This window comes from Typopeltis vanoorti, chromosome 11 (genome assembly GCF_054136105.1).
Source record: "Typopeltis vanoorti isolate ZY-2024b chromosome 11, IOZ_Tvanoo_1.0, whole genome shotgun sequence".
NCBI classification, from domain to species: Eukaryota; Metazoa; Arthropoda; class Arachnida; order Uropygi; family Thelyphonidae; genus Typopeltis; species Typopeltis vanoorti.
In genome coordinates, this window is record NC_143559.1 from 132993136 (window position 1) to 133018263 (window position 25128).

Sequence of the window (25128 nt, forward strand, 5' to 3'; positions counted from 1 at the left end):
GAAGAGGATGGTGCCTAAACTCGTGGCCTCATAGGTGTAAAGAGCAATACGCAAGTAAGCACTCGTCACTAATATCTTTACTTTTATCCAAGGGGGAAGCCGTCACTTGAAGGTGAGGCTTATGGAACACTCGAAATATTTTATTTTGGGTATATGTTGCACTTCATTAACCTAAAAAAACTGATTACAGGCGTGATATTTACCTATTAAGGAGGGGTGGTTGTCTGAATTCAGTATTTTCAGAAGGTAGGACATTTGTAAGGAAGTTAGGTTTTCTCCAGCAACACAAAGAGACAGGGTTTTCATAGGAGTTGTATAAATGGTCATTTCGATGTCGAAAGACTTCTTCAGAAAATCGACCAAGTTGTTTCCATGGAAATTATGTGGATCTCGGCAGGTGGCTAAAAGTGCCCGGATATAGTAAGCCGACTACATAGAGGTTAATGGATTTTCGTATTTTCTGAAAAACAATAAGAAATCAAGTCACAAATCTCTTATTTATATGCTTAAGTTTCATACATAATTTTAATAAGGCAATCGATTTAATTGATCGAATTATTGTGGGTGCACAAACTAATTCATCAGAGGACTCTATAACACATTTGAACAGGAATGCTTCCCATAGATCTGCAAATGTTCTGGGTAGAGGATTCGAACGTCAGATATCAGGCTTCATGTAATACCAGAGATCACAACTGGTAACATCATCGTAACAAATTGAAGTGGTTTTTTTTTACAATTAAGGTGTCACAGGGCATTGTCCAGCAGGAAAACACCTTTGCCATTTGGGAAGAAGGAGCATATCTGATTAGCCACGATGATGATGTTGTAGTCTATGAAAAGATCTCCACCGCATGATTCTATCATCTCATGCCTGTTTCTGATGGATCATGACACTGGTGATTTCTATCCCCAGATTATCACCTAATACAACACTTACTGTCCACACAGCATAGCCAGAAACGAGATTCATCCGAAAAGGAAAGTTGTTTCTAGTCTTGAATATCAGATGAAGTCTCTCAAGTGCAAATTGGCACGCAGTGGTCGATGATTAGGCATACCTTGGATATGACTGGGCGCATACTTCTGAGGCCCATACGTAGAAGATTACGTTGGACGGTTGTCTGGGAAACAGTAATACCATTCCTCCTCTGGTTAAATTTCATGCTCAACTATTTCACAGTTTTCTTGCCAAGTCTATGAGCTTGCACAAGTCGGTACAACCCATGTTCATCATGAAAACTGATGAAGGTTGAGCGTCTATGATTGTCCCGTCGAATAATAATCTTCTTCCACTTCCTTCCACTTCTTGGAACACCTTAACCACAGCTCTACAGAAATAGTCCACAGTATTAGAAATTTCCTGGATACTGCCACCGTTCAACTGCCACTTAACAATCATGACTTTTTTCGAAGTCCATCAAATCAATTGTCTTACCTCATGTCGATCAGCAACTTCGAATGAGCAATGCTTTGCGTACCTCCTGTATCATATACACTAGATTTCACGTCGATACGAGTGCCACTTGGCAAAGTGGATGGCCAATTGGGAAATAACGAGGTAGTCATAATTTTTGATTGGACTGTTTATGTTCAAGGCCACAGGCGTTGACTTGAGAATCTGTAACAAGTTTGTCTAATAGAATTTGTAAAGAACATTCAGATGAACAAACAAGTAGGAAATTTATCTCCTTATATAAAATGATTATATAAGGAGATAAATTCTCCAGGCTACTGAGACATAAGTAGCAATATTTTACAAAGAGCGGCTCGTGTAACATGTTGAAGAGGACTCTGAACATGTGTTGAGCGTATTATGCAGCAGCCTTCATTTTGTGATTTTCATTACAGACTTGTACCAGTCGCCCGGTGTAAGCAGTCAGTATTGTAATGGACATACAGTCATCATTGACAGCATCTCCACAGTACAGCAATTCAAACAATCGAGTATTCTGATGGCCATATGACTAGATACTTGCAACTTTTAAATTGGCCTAGAAACTGTAAGATGATTCAGAATTTAGCCCACTGTGTGTAAGTTGTTGTCCCCCTTCAAAACAGCAGCACTCAAAACTACTGTTTTCATTTCCTCCAAATATTAGATTTCGTTTTTCTTTACGTCATTAAAATCCAGTTACTTCGCCTTGATCAAGCTTTGTCACTTCCATAAGCTGTCTGCCAAATTATTATGTTTGAGGTGAAGAGAATATCCCCCATATATCGAAATCTCTATGAGAAAGTAAGAATACAACCTGTGTCAACTATAAGATATAGAAGATGCCCATCTTTCGTTTGAACGATTTGTAGATGTGCTCTCTAAAGATAGTTGCATGACAGCAAAATAATGTGCTTATCCAGTTTGTGGATGAAGCTATTTTATTAACTGTTCCGTTTTACACTTTATGAATTGATAGATCATCGACATCATCAAATTCCTGATTTGTATTCTCATCGCATATACCAGATACTAAAGAGTACTACATGAAGAGTTTACATCATTGTTAATTTGAATTGACAAATGCCCTCTAAATCTCGTATCGGCAATGACTGCAGATGCATTTAGAGGAAAATTGTCAATACGATTCATAGATAAACGTCCTACTAATTTCGATATATTAAGACTCTGCTAATACTATCACTGCTAGTGCTGCTACTAATACTAATGATAAACAGTCGGTTCTTACTTTACCAAGTCCACCAAAATGTTCACTTCCAAAAGATGCCCAAGGGTTTCAATTAAGGTTTCATCATTCATGAAATGTTTTTTGTTCGCCAGGTAAAGTGCGACAATAGCTCGAGATGTTTCTTTTCCCCATCCTCGGATCGGATGTCGTTGTCTGAGCAACCAGTCGGCTGTTTTGTTCTTACTAGTCACTGTAAAAATTAATAAAAACAAAAATAAGACACAAATAAAGAAAACATTTCAAATTGTAATGATAAAGACATCGCGAAAGTATTCACGATTGGTGTGTGTGTGTGTGTGTGTGTGTGTGTGTGTGTGTGTGTGTGTGTGTGTGTGTGTGTGTGTGTGTGTGTGTGTGTGTGTGTGTGTGTTTACGGAAGAGTGGAGGCCTCTGCTCTCTCGACTGTCTCATGATCCTTCAGTGATTATACTATGATTCTACTTGTCATAATATGAATTAAAAAATCTATATGGAATATATTCAATATTTTATATTTATTTATTATAAAAACTGCGGTCAACTAGGGCGAATAGGAACACAGAAAGACTCTACTTACTAGAGACGTACGTGACAGTTAAGCCTAACGCAACCACAAGCAGCAGGAACTTCATCGTTGAGTTTTTCCGTCGATATTTGGAACTTAATCTCACTAAGTTTCTTTGTTAATTCATGTTCATAATAACAACACTTAGATAGTATTATGGAAACTGCGCAAATCGTACTGTTAAAATTTCCAATGAGAGAGAGAGAGAGAGAGAGAGAGAGAGCATGCGTACATCAGATGACGGTGGGATGGTGTTGTTACATGAGAAGATATGTGTTTTTAAAAAAGAAGTTCTCTATGATAAATAAAAAATTAAGATATGCTAAATTATATATATCACTGGATTAGTTTGATATTGCACAGCTGAAGTTTGTAGATAGTTGAAAAAAAAAAAAACACTTAACGTCACAGTGCATGTTCGTAATAAACGGTAACAGATTAAAGCCCGCTTTACGAGACAGCACATCGGATAGGAGTTGGAATATCTAGAATACGAAAAGATAATTCGTGACAATATTTCCATCAGTGCTATCAGACAACATTAGTTCTTGCAAGTGAAGTACCAAATGAAGTTGATCTCGGGCACGCTCTCCAAATTACAACATTTCAGACATTAATATTAAAATCATGCACAGACACAAAACTAGTGAACTGTTCACCAGTTTATGTGAAGCACGTGGTATTGTTGTTATTTGGAGTTATGGACATGTTTATACAGCTTGTGTCTCATCTCTTGAAAGATCCTACAGACATAGAAAGAATGTATGATAGTTCCATTGTACAAGAGTGATGTAAAGACTGATGTGACAAATTACTGATCTATCAGTTTCTCTAGAGTGACAGAAGATTTTAGAGAAGTTTGAAAATAACTCGCATGCAGAAACGGGTGGAAAAACAAGATATATTTTGCAAGGAACAGCATGGGTTTACTAAAAGGACGTCATGTCTGAGAAATGCGTTAATATTTTATAATAATGTTACATCTAAATAAAGGGAATGGACACAATATGATAATGTTTGACTTTGCTAAAACATTTGATGGGATATCACACGAAAGGCTTTTGCAGAAACTAGAGAATATGGGATTGAATATAAACTATTGACTGCAATAAGTGGATGTGGTTGGCTGACGGACAGGTATTGGATAGTGGTTATACGGGGACGAATCTGACATAATTAAGGTGACCAGTAGTGTACTCCAGGGATCAGTCAATGGACCACTGTTGTTTAATCTATATATTAATAATGTTGAGAAGAGACCGACAGGAGATCTTCAATTGTTTGCTGATGATGCAAAGATAGGCAGGAAAATCAGAGATGCTGCTGATGTAATATAGCATTTAGAGGGTGATGTGAATGGACTGGAAGGTGAGCAAGCGATAATGGTTATCACTTCGAGCAAGCGCAATGTAACTGATGAAGCTAGAGATCTTCGATTTGTGATGGAGAGAAAGTTGAAGTTCAAATGCCACTTAAAAATTGCAAATACAAGCAGACGATAATTGCGAGGCTGAAGCGAACCATAACATGTAGGGATAAGGAAGTCATTTTGCCTCTTTATAAGGCTTTGATAAGAGCACACCTGGTTTATTGTGCGCAGATTTGGTCTCCTGGGTTACAAAGGGATAAAGAAGCTGTGGAAAAACTGCCAGAAAGAGTTACAAGGACGATATCGTAATTATGTTATGTAGATTACGAGGATAGATGGCGATGTGGAAAAGTAAACACTGGTAGACAGAGAAATTGGGATGATTTTTAAACTTTTGAAAGGGCGTTATAATTTTTTTCATTATATGGAATATCTGGGGAGAACACAAAGAGGCATTTGTTGAAGTTTGTGTACGGTTAAAGGAGGGATGATTTTTTCTCTCACAGAGCCGTGTGTGAATGGAGCAGTTTGCCTGTTGAAGCAGTGAGTGCATTTAATAGGAATGAGTTTAAGAGAATGTACGACAGCTTATGTGGTGATGTATGGCCTCCATTTCTCTTTCAGTCGATGACTTCCTAGAGGTCGAATAATTAATAATTAATATTGATAATAATAATTATAATAATAAATACTCATTTTTGGCATTTTTATACTTAATTTTTATATTCATCTTTTATGAGTGACCTCGAATGTATGTCGAAATGTGTGCCCAGATTTGGTCTCTATCTAACCCACATAGAAATTTTTTATTCCTCTGGTTTTGGATTGAAATCTTCGCAGCAACACAAGTCACGGAAAAACTGCATGGAAACATGAACTGGTTCCGTGTGTCACCCGCAGTGGTAGGATCATGACAAGGTCAATGCCGATTACGGTGTCAATTGAATAGCGACCGTCTTGCTCTGTACTTCCGTAATTCAATCTCAATGTGGAACTCGCTTCTTTATTTTGACACAAAGTTATAACTTTCATTTCCTTTTGCAAAATGTTCGTCAATCTTGTTCAACTTTAAGTGAGCATTGTCTTTTCTAGGCGAAGAATGTACACGTCAGTATGTACCTCAACATCCTCCCACTTAGGCTTTAAGAGGCTGCCTTATTTATTTCATAAATTGCATTTCAGGAGGTTGATGCGAAAGCATTTTTATGTTATAAATGTTTTAGTTTTTATAAATGTTTTATATATAAATTCTGTTTAAAACTTCTCGCAACTTGACTCGCCGTTGCAAATGCGTACAAAAGAGTTTGAAGGCGTCTATGAAATTTGTTTAGGACGAATTTCTTGCTTTTTTATTTATTTTTTATTCCATCTTTCGTTCCTCTGCTTGTATTAGGCATTCAATCCAATTAAACGTTAGAGTTAGCGAGAGTTTATCAAAGTCATCGCCATCATCACCTACCCAGATTTTTAACAAATTTGTATCACGACGACATATCGAAGTTTGAGTATTGAAATAACGAATTACAACGTGAATATTCGCAACCCGAACAAGTCTATTCTTAAATTTTCAAACTGATTTTCTCTATGCGTATTCGTGTAATCATAGCAGAGAATTGTTGAAAAAAGCCTTGGGTTACGTTATAAAAATGGCAAATACATCGGTGAGCAGCATTGCGACCCGAAAGACAATGGTTTATTAGACAGATATCAGCCACGTTGCTTCACACAAAGGTCTCTTCCAAAAAAGAAATGATGGAGTTGTTTTTCATCACAAAATGGCAGTTAAACAAACAATAAGGGAGATAGTTCGTTTCACACTCCGGGATGTTTCCTGAAAAATCATGTCGTGGGTATAGTCGAAGTCGTGTTTAGAGAATGGGAAAAATCTTGAAAAGAGCAATGAGAAGGCTAAGAATTTGGAGGAGAAGAAAGAGCAGGAAGAAATCGTGAATATGTGAGTATTCTCTTAAGCTGTGTCTGCGGCTAAATGACCTGCAGGTCTAAGGAACTATTACATGCACAAGGGAGTAAACGCTGTAATCGCAAGTGTCGTAATTCGAAAATTCATAAGACCCTTTTAGTACCTTTCAGAGGGATTGACCACATTTGCTCTTTTCGATGGCAAAGCTTCTTTTGAGACGAAGTAAAAATATTATCGAAGCTTTGAAGACGTACTGAAATTTATCCAGCTATACTTGGTTCAGCAGATTCAGTTATTACTGGGATACTGGAAGAATTCGTGACTCCTACTCTGAGATTCTTCAGTAACACCGAACTTCCCATTGATTTCCTAAATAAGGATGCTGCAAAGTGGAGCGAAGACGAGTCCTTCATTCAGCAAAATAAAAGACCTTTCAACGCATGAGAGTTGACAACGACATTGCAGAAAGGGCGTGACCCTGATGGTCGAATACAACAAACTGCACACCAACGATGAAGATCGGAAACAGATTTTTTTGATGGTCACATGTGACTACAGGTAGAGGTATACTCCAACTGCAAAAAAATTCAAAGTTGCTAAAATAAAAGCCAAAAAAATTAAGAATTTGTAAATTTTGCATTAATTTGTTTGAATAAAGAACTTTTATTTTATCATTTGCTCCATAATTTGGAAAAAAATTGTTAAAAATTACTCTAAGTAAAAAAGTTAAAAGAAAACAATTCACTTTGTACACCGAAGTAGATTTTTATAACAAAAAAAGCAATAAAGTAATTTTATTAGCGACAATCGAAACTTACAGTCACGAATCCTAAATATACTGTAAATTGTTTCAATTTTCACAGTTTTCCTTATTATTGAAATTAAAGTTGGAATTTATTAACACTGAATAAGAAGTTCGCATGAAAATATAATACCATGGTGATGAAACAAGCATTTAGAACAATATAACTGATAATAGCAGATACTAAAAAGTAATACTACATATTATTTAGGGAGTCCAAAGACTCATCGAGGGAGAGTGTGCCAACAGTATCGAACGATTGAAATCCCTTCCAACTACTAACCGCCCTCAAACTTGCTTAACTTTTTTCGTGAGCCATTAGTAGCAGAGGCTCTACCAATATGGTTTAAAAAATAATGAATTATTTTCCAAGTGGTAATACTGAGGCTGATACCTAACAACTTAGAAATACAGAACGAAAAATGGAAATAGATTAAAAAGAACTGTAGAATGTATGTAACCAAGAGCCGTAGCCATATTGGTTATTATGAAAAAAAAATGTAGGCGATACAGTCACTAAAAGAATTAGGTGACTGGGCCCATGAGGGCACACGAATACATACGGGTGTTCGAAAGAAAAATGGCCGAGTGGTTAGTGTATCCACTCTTCAGCCAGAAGACTGCGGGTTCGAATCCCGCCGTGGACATGGATGTTTGTGATTGTCTGTGAAAATAGTAGTGGTGGTGGTGGACAGCAGATGGCGTTGGTGTAGATGATGCGGTTGAATGGTGGAGATGGAGAGTTGTAGAGTAGGTTCCCTCGCTCGATGAGTCCTTGACTCCCTGGAGGTGTCAAATAATAATAATAATTATTATTATTATAAAATTTAGATTAATTTCTTATAATATCTGTTTAAAATAAAAGTTAGCATTATTTAGTTCCATGAGGAAGTCTCTCAATCTTTTTCTATAAGTGTAACCTGATGTTACGGACTTCATTTTATTAGGCAGTTTATTGTAGCAGCTTGTTGCTAAGTGCTCAAATGATTTGTGAAAAAGTTTCCACAAAACAACCTTGAAGAGTTGAACTGGCTTGCTCAGAGTCCAGACCTCAACCCTATTGAACATCTTTAGGACGAATTATAATGTAGAATTTGCCCCAGACCACAGCGGCCATCATCGACGTCAGCAATTGGGTTAACTTTGCGAGAGGCATGGAAGAATATTCCTCTTACTATGAATCAGAAATTGCTTAAAGGCATACATCGAAGGGTAGTTGTTGCTGTCATTCTGTCCAAAGGGGGTCCCACTCGGTACTAGAAATGCAATTAAAATGCATTTGTTTTACCACAACTAGGGGTCCAAATACTTTTTGTCAACACAGTGTACATAACGTTTCTGTAATGATAAAATGTTAAGCATGGTAAACACGTCACCAGTTGAATATGCAAGGAAATGAGTAACGACTTTAGTTGTGATAATTCTCTTTTGTATTTCAAAGGAAGTAGATTGTTTTAGTAATCTCTGCCCTAAGAATTGCGGTGAAGAGTTTACCCATGAAGAGTATAAGCATCTTAAAAATACTGCATTTAGAAATTTTTTAACATAATATATTCTGTTAATTACGAACCTGAACTTGTTTGTTTAAAATGTGAAGTAGGAGTTCCATTTCAGATTGCTGTTGATAATGAGAAGCAAATATCTTACTGATTTTTTAAACTAAACTAAACTAAGGTTGCAATTTTGAGTACCAGACAATTCGTTTCACGTCATTATGTAATTATATACTCATGTAGCTTATCTGATAAAGGTGAAATATATGTATTTCATTTTATCGGTAAAGTCATTATTGCTAAACCAATTACGAAAACAATGAGAATCTGCCTCAAACGAAATTCAAAACGTTTATAATTTGCTATTTTTAAAGAGATCCTCTCGTGGTGTGCACTGCACTGTCCACAGGACATATAGAGTAAATAGTTCTTTTCACAGAAAACCCTTGACGTATCTTCTAGACTTGGCAGGATTTCTGTTTTCAAGTAATAGTTTGTCATTAGGAAAAAGAAAACCAGAACGTCCTCTTAAACGATTCAACGAAGACTTCTAAAGCCGGAACAGGCCATACTAGGCCTAAATCCTTGACACGTATGATGATGATGATGAAGTAATAGTTTGTTTAAAATATCTGGAATATGGACGCTCTTGGTAGTTTCCCCATAATGATTGTTGTATTTATATCTGTTATACACTGGTGTCCGAAGCACAAGGACGAACACTTTTTCTGAAGATTACAACCGCAAATAGCTTGGGGCAACTCGAATAACTGACGATTTCGAGTAGAAAGCGAGTACACATTCAAATTTTCGAATCGCGCTCAACCGGTTACGTGGCAGCACTGAACAGGATAAAATGCAAAAGGCTGTGCTAAGCGTCTTTGAAGGAAGCTCTTTTCGTGAAGTACTAAAGTTGCAAATAGGGATGTCTTGTAATGGCTTACAGACACCATCCAGATGATTTCACGAAGGAAAAAATTATTGGAAAGCTTGAAGAAGACCCCAGAATTACTGATATTGCTAAAGAGTTTGCAATCTCACATCGCTTTGTATCCAGGCTTTGGGCAGCGTTCGTTTCAAACCAATAGAATGTATTCCAGATCTTTGCAAAGAGGTCGACCTCGCTTTACCACGGAGCATATATTTTTGGTTATAACAACAAAACATAATCCACGAACCACGGCTGGTCAGCTTGCAAGCCAGCTCCATTCAAGCACAGATACGCGGATATCTCAACAGACTGTGGCAAGAGGTCTGCGACAAGTAGGCCTGTTATGCCAAAAGATCTGTAGTCTGCGCCACTTTATCCATAGAGTACGTTTTCAGTGTATTCCTTACAGCCGATTCTAGACGACACTTGATCTGGCGTGAAAGTGTACTGCTTACCATCACTAGAATGTTATGGAAAGTGATAGATACGGCGGTGCTGGGTTCATGGTGTGGGGAGGCATTATGCTTTATGGAAGCACCGAGCTGCAGGTACTAGAAAAGGGACTATGACTGGGGAACGATATTGCAACGAAGTTCTTCAACATCATGTTCGATTGTTTCGTGGTGCTGTGTGCAAAAAATTCATTGTTATGGATGACAATGCCACACCACGTCGTACACGAGCAGTGGAGAGACTTCTGGAGGCCGAGGATATTGATCGACTCATGTAGCCAGCACGCTCCCCAGATCTCAGTCCCATAAAAAAGGTTTGGGACGCGATAGGAAGACGCATTGTTGTTCGAAATTCCCTTCCCGAAAACAAACAGGACCTTATCCTTGCTCTAAAGAAGGAGTGAGTCAGTTTGCCTCAAGAACGCCCGAATCCCTTGATGCTAAGCATGCTATGACGTTGTGAAGTTAACGCATTGCAATTTAATTTGTCAAATTTATAACACATTTTGGTATAATTTATTAGTATGCTGGCAATAAATTTGTCGCATTCGGCTATATTCATGAAAATATTTTCATACACAGATAAAAATGTTGTTCGTGCTTAGCTTTTAGACAACAGTGTAGTTAGTTATCTGAGGTCTTGCCATAGGATGGTTATTCATGATTATTCCGCTGTTAGCATACGTGTGTAATGGTTTTGTATTTTATGTGTTGTAATTATTGAGTAAATAAAGTTGCCATCATCATTTTGCTTTCAAAAAGAGTGTTTTTTTTTTTTTTTTTTTTGGAAATTGTAACAGGTAAGTTTAGAACGTTCCCCGCTTTGATTTCGTCGAAAACTAACAAAGTAGTCCGTTAGTACTGATTGGATTTCTTTTAACTTGTTTGTAAATAGGTGTGATGAAGGGTGTTCAACAGTGGCGGCTCGTCCATAATGGCTGTAGCCCCATCAGTATAAAATGAAAGTTCCTGTTTTATTATCGCCATTCTTAAATTTTTATATATTTATCTAAACACCGTTATTTTCTTGTTTGTAACACAATACCGTACGACAGTATTTTATATAATTCATCTTGTAGCGGTAGTTGTATTTTGTAATAGTCCAGGGGTCGGCAGACTTTTGAGACGGAAGAGCCAAACCTGTCCCTCACAACAATTTAAAAATTATTCGAGAGTCATAAATATATTTTTACGAATAAAAAAAATTTAGAGTTATAATATTAATTTTTAATATTATACATTGTATTATAAGTTATAATAAACGATTCCAAGTTGGCATCAGTAATTTGGCTCCTCAATTTAGATTTAATGATATTCATGGTAGAAAACGATTGCTCACATAAATATGTAGACCCGAAGATACTGAGAACAGCAAATGCAAATATTTTCAACTCATGATACGAGTCCGGAAGACTATTCCAAGTATTGAAAATCATTGAATATGTGAATAAAATCCTTTAAAAAGTTTATAAATGAAACTAATGATAGTTTTATTTTCATTTTCAACTTTACTACAGAGCCACATGTACGTTCCCAAAGAGCCGCATGTAGCTCGCGAGCGGAAGTTTGCCGACCCCTGCAATAGTCAAATTGCTGTGCGGGCTAGGGCCAGTCTCCATACTTCCAAGTACACTCCACGCTTGAGCTGCATTCAATGCAGAACGCACCAACCCGCTACCTAGTGGGGATAACGTAGAGGGGGTAACGCGTGATTTAGTTTGGGCTGGTAGCACCGCAGCCCAAGATGCATTGTTACTACACGCGCACACAAATTAACATCGTTGTCGTTATCGTAGGTAAATATTGTATATTGTGTGGTTTTTCTTTTTTCTAATTAATTCTAGCATTTAATTTATATCTTTGTAGAAATGAAGAAAAATAAGATTTTTGTTAGATATTGTTGAATTTTGTTATATTATAGTTTTATTAATGATATAATTTTTCAATCCATATTGATTTCTTTTTACCTTCATTGCTACAGCCCCACCACTACAAATTCTTACGAGCCGCCACTTGTGTTCAACATGCTGATAATATGTCTCGTTTCAAACTTTTATTTATTAAGTTCAATAGGAAGACCTAAACTAACGGCCTGTTGTTTCATGGGTTTAACTCCATAAATTGCTCAACCTTTGTTCAGATTAATTGCAAAGAACACAGTTTCGATTCTGCTGTGGTTCGAAAGCAATGTCTGCTTTGCTGGTGGTCCGCGTGGCGGGTTGCACGTTTTGAGTAGAAGGATCTTTTTTTTTCAGTAATTTGAGGAAGGAATCTGCAAAGTTAAGGGCACCTTACCATCTCATTTTGCACACTTTGATCATTGTATTCATGTATCCATTTGTTACTGACTTACACCATTTATTTATAGAGTTTGTAGATGTTTGTTTTACATCGCATATCGTAGTGCTTTTCAGCGAATTTCATACAAATCAAAACGAATTCTGATTGAATAGGACAGTTAACCCTTATTTCCATAGTCTATTAGTCTATTATGTTAACTGCGTATTCTCGAAGTGTCCGAGTTTTCGTGAGAACGGCTAACTCGCCTACAACTGAAGTGCCATTATAAAAGTTCTTCCTGTCTTAGAAGGGATTTGATCACAGCTTTTTCAATACGAAAGGCAAAGATCTTTGCAAAAGAGCTATGAAAGCTCTAAGAGTATTTCGAAGTTACGTGAATAGACTTTTGAATGTAGGTGAGGAGTGATGGGTAGCAGAAGAAGCATCTTATATTCTGTTCTGCCCAAAGAGGTTAGCATTACTTGAGTATCAACAACTAATATACTTTTCTTTATATTAAGCGTGGATAACCATCCTTATACGCATTGTTTACTACCACTTCCAACAGACATGAAAGTTTCGAGAGTCGACTTAAATAACGCAGTTTATTAAGCAATTTAAAAGAACCCAAAATTCGAGATTTTCATATAAAAATACGAATTTTTAAAATTACATTCTTATTCAAAACTACGACATCGAATGACTAATTTACAGTATGGAGTTTAGCAACGTAGGTTCGTATCAAAAAGCGTTTCCATAATCATCTGAAACGTAGAACTTATTAGTTGCCAACGCTGTAACTTATCTTGGTTGTTATTACCGTTCAATTCCATATCAGTAATTACCTGCACGTGGAAGAAGAATCGAAAACGCCACCTTCACAATATGAGACTTGAATGCATAATTTTAATTTTTTTTCAGAGCTTCACAGCGGCACAGCTCACAAATCCTACGTGTTATTTATAGCTTCCCTAATCTATTTTTCACCCTTTTTCAAATCGAAGAACAGTAGCAAGTTATCACGGAGAGACGATTCTACATAGTGTTCAGGTTGTGTGTTGTTGCTTTGTTAGGATAACGAGACTGCGCCTTTATTATGCTGGTGTGATTTACAACCTGTAGTCTGTAGCGCTGTTATGAAATATAACAATTAGGCTAATCCATTCAAATGTTGTATTTTCTCTCTGGTCACTTGATTTAGTTTCTTGGGAGTAAAACTTCAGCAATTTCCAGAAATGGGGAGAACCTCAGACACTTCATCTTCTCAGACACTAGTCTTCTCACTAGCTCTCAGTTCAAATGCTGTTCAACAGGGACAGAGGTAGATGGAATACATGAAGAAGATTCTACTCTTCCTCATTTATTCGATGAGCATGTTCGATGAGTTTGCAGTTGTACTGTAAAAGGATGTTGGACAGCAGCTATTGTTTTTTCAGCAGGTCTAACAGCAAGTGGAGGAATGATGTTTGTCAATTAATTGGAACAGCGACCATCGAAGTTCCTGTAAAATAGACACAGAGCCGAAATACTGCATCTGTTAATGAGCCTGTGAGGAGAAGGGTCATTTATGAGTGCCCCTCTCTAGACAGCATCAAAAATTTTAAGGAAGTTTTAGGTGCACCACCCCAAATGTGTGAACAATGTTCTAAAGATGGGCGGATTTGGGATTTATATAGGGTTTGTAGTTGGGTGGATGTAAAATAGCTTCTTGAGCAGGAAAGAACACCTAGTTTTTTAGAAGTCAAGATTGTTTGCGATGTTTGTGCAAAGAGAAGTTAGAGGTAAATGTCAGTTCAAGGAGAGAGATGATCCTGTCTTATGAGCTATGTATTACTGAGTATGAGGGAAGGCGAGCCGAGTCCATTTTGGGAGAGAAAAGGCAGGAATGCGTTTTGGAGGCATTGAAGATGACAAGGTTATCCTTGCCCTGCTGAACGATGGTATGCAGATCAGTATTTAAACCGGCCAGGTTGGCCGAGTAGTTAGCGTACCCGTTCTCCAACCAACGGATCGCGGGTTCGAATTCCGCTGCGGGTATGGATGTTTGTGATTGTCTTACCTTCTGTACTCTATATGGCCCATATAGCGCACATTTCCTGTCCTTTTGCCATTAAAACCATAAATCATCATCATCATCATCATCACCATGAGTGTTTAATATACTGGTTGCAGATGATCTTGATGTTAAGAATGAAAACTACATGGTTTGTCAAAGGAGTAGGAAATGGAGTGCGCTGTCGTCGGCAGATCTGTGGATAGGATTAGTGGTGATTGAGATTAGTTCATTTATGTATAAGCGAAAGAGGATAAGTGATAGAATGGAGCCATGAGGCATCCCTGCACTGGTGGCAAAGCTCGAAAGCAGGTGCTGCCCCCCCCCCCCCCCCCATGGCACGCAGTGAGAGACCAGCGAGGTAGCTGGCTAACTATTCACAGATGGTAGGAAGACCGAAGGAAGGCAGTTTGCAAAGCAGACTTCGATGTCAAACAATCGTTAGCCCTGGAACTGTCGACAAGGAAGACAATGCACGTTCCTCCGAACCTTTCCATGGCAAGTGTCCAGTGGGTGATGAAAGGCTAAGATATCAGCATTAGATCTCGATTGGCGGAATCCATACCTGTAGTCTCTGATTAACTGGTGAGCTTTTAGGTAGTGAAGAAACTGGCTACAGAAATTTTAACTTTCTCCATTATTTTTGAGCGGACTGAGGTGATGGAAATTGATCGTTAGTTGGATGGGTGGCTTTTGTCTCGCTTTTTGGAATGGGTTGGATATGTGCTTGCTTCCTTGTGATAGGATAGGTGCTAGCTACAGAAGATTGAAGGGAACTGGTGTTAGCTCTGGAGCATAACGCTTGAGTAGAAAAGGAGAGATGTCATCGAGAATATAGTGTCTAAGTTGTCTAATATTTTTCTTAAGTCTTTTTGCCGAAAATATCAGGCGTCATACGGCGCTCAGTTGCTGGCATGGAAGGAGGTGATTTGCCTGCGTCATCTATGCAGGATTTGAGCAAAACACTGAGGCTAGGAGGCCAGCTTTGAGGTCACGAGATGGAGATATTTTTCTACGCTGCTAATGCCTAGAAAAGCTCTGATTCGTTGATGTCTTCAAGCATCTATTTTTTAGGCGTCATTCATGCCTAAGCCACTATTTGAAGTCTAATGGTTGGAAATTGGCCACCAACCTGACTTCAGAAAGTCTCTTAGAGCTGAAAAATCTCCAACTATTCTACTAAGGTAACAAAGTCGGAACATTTATTTATTTTTTAGCGTATTATTTATATTTATTTTTGGGTTTTTATTTTACTTGTTAAACTTTATCATATATATCTGGAAATGTTTTGGCTTTTCATTACAACTTTACTTTTCATCCAAGTTACAGATACAAATTTATTTCATGATACTACCCTACACATTTCCCATTATACCGCAGACCACAAACTCTCAGTTAAATTTTTTGTATGTCGTGTTTGTCAGTAGTTGTTGCACATCATTCCTGTATACCACATCACGATCCGGTCGCCATCCTGAACTCTGACCTCCTGAGGTCCTATCCAAAAGACAAAGAAAAAACTTCAATAGACGGAACATTTTGGGAAAATTAATCTTACATTAAAAAAAGTATTAGTTACTGCAAATCTTTCTTATTCTGCACAACAAATAACTGGAAGGGACATTTTCCTGTAAATCCATTGGCAAATGGCATATTTGTCATCTCGCAAAGAAGTAGATTAGACGGGAACGACTTCATATATGAGAGCGGAACTAATCATATATTTATGGATTTATGGATAGTGATTTCATGGAAGTAGTGAAAGTTTATTCTTAAAAGAAGTCAATTGTTTTCCCCCAGTCTGGTTACCGTAATTCTCAAAAGGGGATGGAAGAACTGAGCTGGCATATGATTGTTATTTGTTTGATTTCTGTAGTATTGATTTCAGTGGTGTATTAGTAGATTTGTTATGAGAAACGTTATGGGAATAAATAATAATAATTGTAGGAGAACATGGAATGGAAGTATGCTTTTTATGTAGTTTTCATCCTCGATTTTTTTTTGTAAGCCTATAGTATATGCGTACCGTGAACGGTAAAATGTAGAAAATACTGTACAGAAACATCATCAGGGATTACAAAATTTTTTTGTAATCCCTGATGATGTTTGTAATCGCTGTGACGGAGACGAAATATTGGAAGTATTAAAATTGTTTTTAATCCTTTCTCAGTGCTGATAATATTCCATTAAATCTTCCATTAAATAATTCCACCAACACGAATTCTTCACAGCCTCAACACACGCATTCAGATTCAACTAAGTAGGTTGGATGTCGCACGCACATTCACAACCATCAATTTTCATTCGGATGCGAATCAAAAGCTTGGTGATTTGAGAGCGAAGAATCTCTCTGTTGGATAACATATGTAATGGAAACTGCTGATGATCTTTAGCAGGGTGTTTTGCATCCCTTCTCCTTTTTTTGAGGAGAAGGGATGCAAGACTTTTGAGAGGAGGGAGTGGATGGATCAGAGATAGATATTTTACTTTGGGATCTTCGATAACCACGGACTTTCTAAGTAGGGATCCTGATCTCCTTTTAAACATGCTTATCGTAATGGAAACGGATGTTGATTATGCCAAGCATATTCGAAATCCAATTTCTTGCCTGCCCAAGAGATTATTGGTTTTGCAGCTTCTCGTGTAACGTAGTGAGTGATATTAATAGTCGATATTAATCATGGTGTAATTAAATTAAATCTGTTTGGGAGATTATTAATAAAAGCACAACATTTAAAACAAAACCGGATGGAGAGTCTAAAATCTGTCTGGTTGTTTTGTGTTTCTTTCTATCTCAATCCCGATTAGTTTCATTTTCGCGATCATTGTAATGCCCGTTTGATAAGCATGGAATAATGACATCAATAACGGTGACAAGCTTTCAAACTCCTTGAGTAAAAATTACCCTGAGGTTTTCCTGCTTAAAGCACAGTTAGTTTGATATCCTCATATTCCACGCAACGTTGTAGCGGGGATTCTTTTCTTTGTCTGTAGAGCACCCATCCGAAGCAGATTTCTGGATCATTCTCGATTCCTGAAATGGAATAGATGTGAGGGTCGTTTTTTGAGCCATCGTACTTGAACCTAAAAAAAAAAGGAAACGTTCTGTTTCAATCAACAGAATATATATATAATTATATATATATATATATATATATACACGTTAAAGATACCAGGAAATTTTATACTTGGTTTTAATTCTTTTTTTCAAGTAACCAAAACAAAGTTTTGCTCGTGAAATACATTCACGTCTGACCTACTTGTATATAGAGGCTAATGACTTCATATCACTTCTCTTAGTATGTATTGTATCCTATAATGCAAAGCACCCCCCCCCCTTCCTTTCAGGTGTGCATAAACGTAAAACTTAATGGAAGCACTTTTAAGAGGCTTCTAGTTGGTTTAAATTCATAATTTCTTCCCTTTGGCATCGCAGAAATCATCTCCCGTCATTACAGTTTTCTTCTGATAAGTCTACAAGTTGTTAGCAGTTGCAGTCAGACGTGTATTAAATGTAGTTGTTATTTAATGGATGATGATGGAAATTCTTCAGTCTGTTGCACTTGAGATACTGTTCTTAATGATCTCTTCATTTGCATACGCACTCAACATAATTGTAAAGTGCAGGCAAAAAGATTCGTTCATTATTTCATCAATCGTTCGTTTAGCATTGCTCAGTAGTTCATCGAAGTCTCTGCTTTTAGTGTATGCATCCGAATGTGTTTTTGTTTAAGGGCATCGACGAATTACCTTGTGAAATATTTACTCTTTTTAAGCGATTTGCAATTTCATCTATTGGTGCTTTACTCTCTATCTTTAATTTTCTTTCGGACTCTATAAAATTAAAATCCATAATCGCATTTTTTGATATTTATTTGCGTAGAAAAATCGTTTCTGGTCTAAGATTTCAGAGAGAGAGACTTTTATAAATATTGTTTCACTCTGTGCCAGTGTTGTGCTAATGAAATTTTTATTACCACAAAAATTAATTGGTGCTTTGTATTTATTAATTTTTCTTGTTTAAACCCTTAAGTTATACTATTTACCCCTGAAGATGTCAATTCTACGATATACGAAACTTGTCGGGAACTATTATTTCAGTATATTTTTAACTGAATAATAAAAAAAAATGTGGCGTAATCACCGAAATATGTCTTTTGAACTTACACTTAATTTGATTTTTCTAAATCATATGCTAAACACGTGATTTACAGAAGTTTAATTTAGAAGCACCACTTCTTCCCCATACTAATCTACAGTATTCTTCAGATAACGACAATCAACTTAGCAATGCACGCAACATTTCTGAGATTGTATTTTAACATTGCACTCATTTTAAACAGTTTACATTAGGGTAATATCAGTTCAAATAGAACTCATTTTTCATACTTACTGCAGTCGAGCTCATCTTCTCCGGATCGGCAGTCAATGGAGCCATCGCATATCATATCTCGCGTTATACATGTTTTGTCATTGCATCTAACTCCATCTTCGGGGCAACTGGAATCTGGAAGACAAAACAGACGCATTTATTAGTATAACTTCGAACACCGTTGTGGTTTTCTACAAGATCTCAATTCGCTTTCTGTGTGCACTCACTCGATCGAGGGTTACGGTTTAATGCTCTGGGATAAGACATACAATATTAGCTTCGTCCATTCCTTGCAATTAATATTTTAATATTATTAAAATACTTTAATGTAAATAAACACACACACACACGCGCCCGCGTACGAAAGAAACAGCGGGAGTGTGAAAGAGAAGATGTGAGCTTTATACTTACAACACCTGCTTTCATCCAAACCAGTTGCGCAGTCATTTTGTCCATCACAGATTTTACTCCTCGGAATCAATCCAGTACACGGGAAGAAGTCCAACATGCTTTGACAGACTGAGGCTGTGAACAAAAAGCACATTTCAGTTACAAAGTAGTGGACCCATCCTAGGATTACACATATACAGTGAATATACAGGGTGTTCGGGATAAATTTGACATATTTATAATTAATTATATTTTTCCGTAAGTTACATGTATTAACACACACTTCTCTTCATTTAAAAGTTTGGACCCTTCTTCATTCATATACAAGATGTCAGAAAGGATGGATAGCTGGAACCCACCTGAATCATGGAAGAGAATAACTTGTATCATGATGATTCGTGCCCGCCATCAAAATAAGGATATTACGACTGCTGCCCAATGCTCCCTGAATACAGTAAAAACAATCAGGCATGAACTAGAGACTTGCAATGGTGACTACGAGGATGTAGCAAGAAGAAAGATCCCTAGCAGACGATCTGATTGCGTTCGTACAGCAGAATTCCTCGCAAATCTGCAGGAACAGGTGTTGAAGAACCCTGGCATTGGAATTCGGGCTTTGTTCGTGGAGTTGCTAACTGTAGTCAAGCCCTGGATAACAAGGGTAGCCAATGGTAGGCCGTATGTATGGCAGCAGGATTCGGCCCCTTGCCACACCTCTGGGAAAAGTCAAAAATGGTTGTCTGAAAATTTCTACGACTTCACCAGTCCAAATGTTTGGCCTCCAAACTCCCCAGACCTTAACCCCATGGATTATTTTGTATGGGGCGCAGTTGAAAAAGACACCAATCGCACTTCCAGTAATACAAAAGCCCAGTTAATGGATAAAATTAAAACAGTTTTTGCGGCCCTTCCCAGGGAGACTGTAGCATCAGCTTGTTCGAGGTTCCGAAGCAGAATTGAAGCTGTGATCGATGCTAATGGTGGTTATTTTGAGTAAATCTTGTTGATAGTATTGTAATTAACTCTGCCTGTAATGTTTTTTTGTCAATTCATTAAATTTAATAGATACAAAGAAGATTTTCTTTTTCCTTACGAAACTGTCAAATTTATCCCGAACACCCTGTATATATATATATATATATATATATATATTTTTTTTTTTTTTTTTTTTGACCTTTGAACTTCAATTATCTCTCAGCCATAACTCCTAGATCTATAATCTCCTCAGTTATTCTAAGCGTAATGCCACCTATGCAATAAGCTGATGGATTTTATATTATTTCTGAACTTCTTGATTCACGTTGCTCCTTTTGTAATTTTTGATACAAAGTGATAATCGACTTTAATTTTTCTGAAGCAAAATTTTAATGTTATTTTTAAAAAAATAATAGTAAGTAAAATAGCAAGACAGAGCTCCATTTGATTCTTAAAATTTAAACTGTGAGATATAAATAAAAGTCTAAAGCGTAGATATGATACGAAGGTTATTAAAAGATGGAACGTCGATAAAAAAATAAATTCGTTTATGAATGATGTGATATTAATAATAAACACACTATAAAACTTGTAAAAATTAAAAGTCGAAATATATTAAGGGATAAAAAATCTAGAATTGAGAACTGCGAAGGATGTAAAAAGATTAATTTAAATGCTTCAGAAGTAAAAATATAATATTTTTATTTTATTTCATCTTTCTATATATATTATTACATTTTTACTTCCGAGGCTTTTAAATGAGTCTTCTTTCATCATTCATAGTTTAAGTTCTAGATTTTTAATCTTTTAATATATTTACAAATTTTACAAGTCATAAAGTGGAAAATGTTTCAAATATCCTAAAGAGATTAATCAACTGTTATTCTTAAAAATAATTAATATAAAAGAATCTTTAATATTAGTAAAATAATATCTGATTTTTATTAAGTAATATTGGGACGCCGTAAATCTTAATTAAGATTTTAATTATTTTTGTCAGTCAAGCTTCAGTCTTTGAGAAAAACACTAAAACGATTTACTTACAAGAAGCGCACTCCAGCGCACCGCTAGGCCTAACACTATCGCCAGCAACAACTTCATCGTAAAAGCGCATCCTTTAGGGAGTATTCATTCAAACGATATTAAATTTTTCTCTGTTAATTCATCGTTTTTTGAGAAATATGAGAAGGCGCAAGTGACATTTTCCCTTTGACATAAAAAAAGGAAGGAGGAAGTCGCGCTATATGCTATACATCAACTCGTATCTAACCCTGTCATCGTGTGTTTGATGCTGGATACTTGAACTGTTCTGTCCTCCGAAATAAAAATAGCAAAATAGGAGGGTTTCAGATTAGTAATAGCAATGTAATATCCGATAGCATTTGCACTTCTTAAAATGAATCTATGAAATAACAGTGAAAATGAAGAAAGTGCAACTTTATTTATGATTTTAGAAACTGCAAAAATTGTTGAGTCGAAATACGTATATAAATAAGGTTGTTCAACTGAAAACAGTGCAAACTAGAAACTGCTGCCCGATTCTGCAATAAAATCTGCGTATTAAGATTGAACTCCACGAGCAGCGAGGAATAGGTATCTTGGAGTCATTTCACAGGAAACATGACAACGAAACCACCACCAAGAGAATGAAGGTGACAGATGACTTCATTCAGTCAGTGATAAAATTGACATCTAGATACTTCTAAAAATATTAAAAAGGTGTAAAAACTACTTTAAAACATAAATTTTTGATGAAGGTTATTAATATAATAAATAGTTAATTAACCACAATCATTAATTAAGTATATTAATTAATCATTACTATCAGGACAGAGTCATAATGTAGATAAAAAAACGACTCTTTACTGATGTAGTATAAACAAAATTAGAAAATAGCTATTCACTACGTTGTAGAATAAGTGCATACTTATCTAAAGGCAGATGGGTTCAAGTAAGTGCAACGCACAAGACTCGTATTTCGATATTTAAATGCAACAAATTGGTTCCAGTCAAATAAACTCAGTCCGATCATCTCAAAAACTAAATATGTAAATTTTAATTTGCGAAATACAACAGGCAAAATGAATTTCACTGCACAATTCATTTTGCACGATGGGAATTGTAGGACAAATTCAAATTGCAACTGTGAGGAAATGGAAAAAGTCAGTGTAATAACTTACTTGGGATTAAAAATTGGTAGTAATTTAAGATGGAAACCACATATTACCAATGTTGAAAATAAAGTAAGGATTATGTTAAACAGACTTTACTACTTAAAAATTTAAATATGTTAAAATTATATTCTGCATGTATTCGAAGTGCACGCTAGAATATGGTATATTAAGGTTTAGAGGAATCTATCCTACTACGTTGGAACCTTTAGTATCGATTTAGAATAAAGTAATCCAAATCTTAACAGAAACAAATACAAGGATACAGCAATGTGTAATAAATACACCATACTAAACATACTTTTCTTAGATATTTATTCGCCTATTGCGTACTGCTATTCATAAAAAAAACGACAACGAATACGTAAATATCAAAAAAGATGCTTTCCTTAAAACGAAGGAAAGCATCTTTATATTTTAGGTCTTTAGACATAAAGGCCGAAAATATAAAGTTCCTAAAGCAAATAAAGAACCAAAATGCAAATATTATACTTATTTAGCACCAAAAATATTCAACACACTACCTTTCACGATAAGAAATGAAACTAATCCAAATACAAATAAATACAAAACTCGAATTAAAGAATATTTATTTTCACACAGAAATGAGGAAGCGCTGTTCAAAATAATAATAATAATATAAATGATTGGGTTTTGCACACTGGTATTAAAAAGATCCAGTGTCAGGTGTAAAATGTAAAAATTAAAATGTTATTTAACTGATTTGTTTCATGTTGTTCCTAATTAATGTTATGCAACTTTCTCTGCACATATCAGCATGTCTCCTGCGATTTTGTTATGTTATATGACTGTACATGTGTATATAATGAAAATGCATTACATAACGTTTAGTAACTTTATGCCTATCGTAGCCTAGACGAGTTGTTGCTCCATATGATTGTTCAAAATTTTGTACTACAATATGAAGCTTACAATTAAATATGGACAATTTGCTCGACATTGCCAGTTTGTTGATTGCCTTTTTTCCCATACATCGACTAACATATCAGAGATCACAAACCACTCATTCATCAGTGCTGTGTTCTGGACAAAATGGTGGTTAAGGAGAAATAGGGACTAGCATATTTTTTGATTAACCGTAGGCTACAGTACAGATTGAATGAAAGTAGGGGATGATAAATTGATTCAGTGATTGTGAAGTTGGAAGAACGAATGTTGGCTAGCAGGTTGTGTTTTTCTTGAGTTTTTGGTGTTTTTCTATTTTGTTGTATGACGATTCACGAAGTTAAACGGCAGATCTTCGTAAATCACTTTTGTACGTCATGAAATGGGGAAATATTAAAGAAACCTGCCTGCCTTGCTTTTTCCTAGTTTGGGAATTTGAACTGGATATGGAGAAATGTGAATATTTGAAATCTGATGAGAAAATATACCATGATGGACACAAATGAAAAGGCTTTTGGGGAAAAGCTACTAATTAAGGATTTCGGTGATTTTTGTTGGGACCTTTGCACAATTAATGAAATTATGATTCCCTAAGATAATGCATGTCTTGTCGATATTGTGTTAATGTTCTCTGCTTTGATCATCACCATTTTAATGAATGATAGGAGAATCGAAATGAACTGGAGTCAGTTCCTAAATGGGTGTAGAATTAAAAAAAATGTGGTAGTAAGTTTTCCTTGTCTGGTATGAAAATGTATATTATCCCTCTTTTTGTAAGTACAGTACAAGGTCGTTGGCGAAAAAAAATACTTCAGTGTTTGGTATGCTGTCTTTCCTAGATTTCTTAACTATTATCTATTCATAGTACTAAATACACTCTATGCTTCATATCTTTTGTAGGTGGAATTGATATAATTTAACGTTAGCCGGATCAGAGAATTTTAAAACAATTTGGTCTTGTTTTAAAAAGTTATTTGCCGTCTTGTTCAGTTGTGTAGTTAGCGTAGACTGCGTTCGAATCCTTGCTTGAGTAAGGATTTTTGTGAATAGGTTTAGTATTAACTTTTAAGGATTTAGACTTCCATGTCTTTCCAGACGCCAGTGCAATCGCAATAGAGGTTGCTTTTGCTTTGCTACCTAAACATTTCATTTGATTGTCATGAATAGGTAAATTCCTATTGCGAGAGAGATAGAGAGAGAATCACCTGTTCTATCGTAGCAAAATATTGGGTTGCGACAGCGAAGATACTGACCATCGCAGACTACTTAATAAGAGGGGAAAATATGATGATTATTAGTTTCAATTTGGTGTCAAAGTTATTGCTTTCGACCGATACCTACAATAATTTCAATTCAGTGTCGTCGAAAATATCTGTCATACATGTGTGAAGCACTACTGACATGTCCTTATCATTCTTCTTTAAACTTAGTTTCATAACCTTACACGCATGAGCTCACTTTTAAGGTCAAAGTTAATTATGGCATTCGGAGAATGGCGACCTTCATTCGAATTCGTAGCTTCCCTAATCAAATCATTCAACATGGTTTCCTTCTGTTGCAATAAGTTCACGTGCTCACACAAATTCACATACACGTGTACACACATTTTTTTTTTGTGTTTTGAAGTGAAGGTCTCCATAATTGCGCTTTTCCATTAGTTCTTTTAAACGTCAAGTGTTTCTGTTAACAAATTTAAGAAGTGCGCTGTGTGGTTAATCAAAACATCAGAATCAATGATCGGATGAGCGCAGTGTGAGTAATAATAAAAATAACTGAGAGATTTAT

General features: G+C 36.2%; 1 long non-coding RNA gene across 1 annotated transcript; it reads right to left on the minus strand.

Moving 5' to 3' along the window:
• Positions 1 to 238: 238 nt before the first annotated feature.
• LOC150102059 (uncharacterized) lies at positions 239 to 3387 on the minus strand. The gene is made up of 3 exons (XR_016549004.1): positions 3241 to 3387; positions 2685 to 2874; positions 239 to 460 (listed from the first exon to the last, which is right to left on the minus strand). It is a non-coding gene; the product is annotated as an uncharacterized LOC150102059 (long non-coding RNA).
• Positions 3388 to 25128: the final 21741 nt, after the last annotated feature.